This window comes from Neolamprologus brichardi, chromosome 16 (genome assembly GCF_056152115.1).
Source record: "Neolamprologus brichardi isolate AB-2024 chromosome 16, ASM5615211v1, whole genome shotgun sequence".
Lineage (NCBI taxonomy): Eukaryota > Metazoa > Chordata > Actinopteri > Cichliformes > Cichlidae > Neolamprologus > Neolamprologus brichardi.
Window position 1 is genome coordinate 25626817 of NC_142119.1, and position 4947 is coordinate 25631763.

Sequence of the window (4947 nt, forward strand, 5' to 3'; positions counted from 1 at the left end):
AGACCATATGACACCATGCTGTACAGTATGCCTTGGACCAGACTTCCAAACAGTCCCTGCATCATCTGGTGTATCTGTCACATCCACAATTACATTATTGCTGTTTCACTCACACGAGCCACTGTGTCAGAGCTCTGAAAACCAAACAGATGGAGCTAGTTGGCAACAGAAGGCATGCAAATCATGGATCATTTGATTGGAGTTCTTATTTAATTATTCAACCAAGTGGCCGTTTTGGCTAAGACTCAATACATGCTGTCTACTGTACAATATGTGTAAGCAACTGTTACAATCTTCAACTAATAATGAGTTACTTAAAACTAATTGTGTTTTATGCACTGTTTTGTTTTTTGCGGTGGGGGGGAGTATACATTAAAAAAGCAAACATAAAATGCTGGAAATGTGCTCTCGCTTCATTTTTTTAACTCCCAATTTTAGCGCTAATGATTGCTGGTTTAACCATTTGGCATTTTGTCTTCACTTTTACTTAGCAAAACATAATTCAGCAGTGAGTAGGAGGGAGCTACAGCATTTTCTATGTGTGCATTGATTATGTGAAAGCAGCATTGCATCGCATATAACATACTAACATTTTGTGAACACACAAGAGTAGATCATGAAATATGACTACAGCCACATACAGGTGTGATGTTCTTTTCATGTAAGCCTTGAATTGGAGGGGGAAAAAATAGTGAGAACTGGAGAGGCAGCAGTGACAATGAACCCAAATTACAATCATGTGAAACTAGACCACAGATTTCAAGTAGTGAAGTAAATTAAATGAAAATTTAGTGTTGGCTGAAATAGTTTGCAGGAAAAACAAAATGAGCTGTATTTAACATTCAGGCACAATGTTGAAAAGTGACAATTGCTTATCTCCATGGAGATCAATAATGGCTGCAGGATCATTGTGTAAAGTGTCTGCAGGTTTAATGCAGATAGGATGTCATTATTATTTTCTTTCTCCTAATGACCATCATTATGCACGGACACTGATTGAATTCCATTTGTTACCTACGTTTGAGCCTGAGTGGAATAATTACCATTTAAGTATCTCCATTAAAATTCATGCACGGATGTTCATACTCAGACCTTCTTTTAAAAATAACTAAAGTATTCATTGAATACAAAATGCATCAGATATAACACAGCCTTGCTTTCACACTTCAAAAATAATTACATGGATGCTATTAGAATGCATTCTTTTTTAGTTTGTATGTTTTTTTATATTTTTTAAGTGATGACAAAAGAAAAGCGAGAAACAGTTGCTGCTCAGTTGCTATCAATGCAGCACACTCTCTTAATATTTAATTAAAATGGATCTGCTGGTAAGTGTGATCAATATCCAGCACCCTGTCTAAATTGCTTTTTCAACCTCTCGAGTCACATACAAAATAAATATATTTCAGTCTTTGCATACATGTTCCACTTCTGTTTTTATAACACAGGATAAACCGTGGTTGTGATGCACTGAGATATAATTTGAACTTTTTCTGCTGTTACAAGCCTAAATGACAGCTTCAGACTCTATTGCTTCCCAAAGGAACTGAGTCATAGGTCTATAAGCCTATTTCTTTATCTATTGGTGCATAAATTTAGCAACAACAACACATGTCACTCTTTGTTTCTTCTTTAACTTGTAGGCATCTTGAGTGTATAGTCCCCCAAGTGGAAGTAATTCTGTTTATGCTGCAGGTAAATAAGGCAGTCTCTTCCTTAATATTGCCATCTTTCTGTAAATACACTGCAGTAGCTGAACAGTTAGTCAACAGAGGAGAACGGAAAGGGGATTTGGCCACACCTAATCAATCACTGACAGATTACTGCTAAAGCCACTTCCATACACATTAAAGAAGGACAAATGCAGAATTGCAACTGAACAAGTTCTAGTTTTAAGCCAACAGTGGGACTTCCTGGTGATTTATCAAAGTCACTGCTGCTGAGCAGCATGCCTGTGTGATTGTAGTTCACAGCAGACAGAACTGAGGCGCAGCATTGAAAAGAGTGTTTATGCCTTCAGCTTTGGCACTGTCAGCCTTGCGGAATTTACTGTAAATCACATTGCTTTTATTGCAAGATTTAGTAGCTTATCCTCTTGTGGGCTCTATTCACTTCAAGCTTGTCGCTATTAGGATTTTAGCCTAAGTCTATAAAGGGGCTTGGATACACATCTTGAAATATTGTGGGAAATCAAGTCTGTAATTTTCCACTATTTACACATCTTTCTCCCTATAATAGCCAAATGTTTCAATGCCACAGCATCTTAAGTGTGTGTAAAATCTCTATTGAAGATGAGAATCACTGACTCTGATAGAGATATTGTACAGTAGCTCTGCAAATTATGTTGTTTACACTATGAAGAGCCCCAAATCAAATTTGGTTAATATGTGTAATGATAGAGAACATAAACACAGTGTGAAGCAAGGAAAACATTTTGTTTGAGAGCTGGTGGAAGAACTCAATATATTTTTACATTTGTTAGAAGATGTGACACTACCTGTTCTATGGTTATTGTGAAACAACAATCGCAGTAAAGCTCAGTCAATAACTCTCCAAACCACTGATCTGGGGAATTTAAACTGTTACATCAAGTTGTATGCCCCAGTTCATGTAGCTGGTTTCTCCAGAGTCAGTGTTTCATGGCAGAGAAAAATAAATGCCCAGCAACATTGCTGAAGTGATCACACATGACATAAGAGTCTGTAGGCAGAAGGTTAAAAAACAGCCAGTCACATGCCATGTAAACCCCTAACCTCATTCCTGGGGAAATGAACAATTTCAGCTTGCATGTGTGTGTGTGTGTGTGTGTGTGTGTGTGTGTGTGTGTGTGTGTGTGTGTGTGTGTGCTTGCGTGCTTGCGTGCTTGCGTGCGTGCGTGCGCGCACTTATGTGTGTGTGTACATTTTTGTGTGTCTGTGTGAGCATGTTAAATTTATAAACTTTTTATACTTCAAAAGTGTTCAAGCATGAGCATTATAATTTTTAAACTGATATTAATCTGTGAGATAAATGAATATATTGAATATATCCTTTTTAGAAACTCAAATAAATAAATTTATAGATAGATAGATAGATAGATAGATAGATAGATAGATAGATAGATAGATAGATAGATAGATAGATAGATAGATAGATAGATAGATAGATAGATAGATAGATAAAATCATATCTGGCTAACCTTATTTTTTCTGAGGGTTTGATATGTGTCAAGGATTCAAGTGTGTGATGGACATGAACTGTGCTCCATGTAGCTGTATGTGCAGGTGTCTGCATGATGTGTGTATTGACGTGCTGTAGCAAGAGTTCAGGGAGGCAGCTGAGCAAAATAATTTAGAATGTCCTGCCTGCTGACACAAGGACAAAGGCACATACTGAACATGCCCATATGAGGAAGGAGACACCGGACAAAGCTACACATGGATATGCACTGCTGTTGTTTTCACCGTGACCTCCACAACACAGAGAGATTTTCACTGGCCGCTCCTACAAGCATGGACGCTCAGTTTTGGTCATCTGAGACATTGTTCTCCTATTATTAGAAAATTATCTGAGCCCCCTCTGTCAATAATCAGCAGCAGAATGTATTTGAATTGACTTCTGTCATCAAGGCATTTTTCTTCATATCATCTCTAACAGGATTTACTTCCATGCAGCAGTAGCAAACAATTCTGGAGTGTATGAGCTTAAACTGTCATTTCCCAGAGAATTTCAGTGGCTGCTCCATGTCCTGCCTTATGGGTAGGATTTCTCCAAAGAGTTTATGCAGTTGGAATTAGCATGGTGCAGTCAAGGGAGTACTGAAGGCTAAATCAATGCATCACTCCCAGGGCCTTGAGTATGGAGATGAGAGGGCATAATGCGGCTTCTGGTGCCAAACCTCATATCATGTGTCTAACCAGGGTCTTTCTGCAGCACTACCCCAATGGAAAGAGATCACCTTCTTTTTTCAAGGCCACAGATAATACAGATCATAGTGAATAGTTTGAGAGTAACCTGCTAAAATATACATCATGACAATGAAAGGAAGATGACAGTTTACGCCACACAAAAACATGCCTTGGTAGGTGCCAGTTTGATACAAATTACAATAAGATGGCTTTTAGTTCATTTTATGAAACAAGGGGAAGCAACTATGTTAGTTCTGTTTGAAATTAAAAAGATTTACCAGCACCAGCACTGATAGCTCATTGATTTGTATCAATCTATATATCTATATACAATATACAGATCTATATATATACCTAATAGTGTAAATGAATTTCAGTTTTATGGGGAGGTATGTGAAGGGTAAATATGTGATTTCTTCTAGGCTTGATGCACTGGTTTCCAGTCTTCTTTTCAGTGTGAGATTGCAAGGCACTTTGCATAGACTACAGTGTCTAACCACCTGCTGCTGGCTGTAAATTCGTACTCCCAGCAAACATGCATATGTCTACGTATTGCTTAATATTTTCTTGCCCTAAACCAGTGGACTGTTGATGCACTGCATGTGGTTATTCACACTATTCATGCCATCATTTGGATCAACAATGGCAGAAATAGCAGCTGATACGTTTAAAACAACACTTGGTGTATGACCTAGAAAACAACAGATGCTTTTCATTCTCACTGTTGACTGTGTATATGTAAAACGTATGCAAAGCCAAACGAATTACGCATCATACCTACAGTTGAATAAATGTGCAAATACACATGTGGCTCAGAAGAGTGTTTACTGCAGCACACATACACAGTGCCAACGAGTTCTCAGCAGCGCTTGCAGAAGTATAATTAGATAGTTAATACGTCAAATTGCCCCAAAGCAAAATTTTTGCCATGATAGGCTACAAGTGAACTGCTCCTCATTAAGGCTCATTCTCTTTGAATTTGGCTCTCGCCGGACAGAACATGCGCAGTGTGCAGCGTACTGCCTTCAGTCAGTGGAGCAGCTGTCCAGGGTTTGGAATT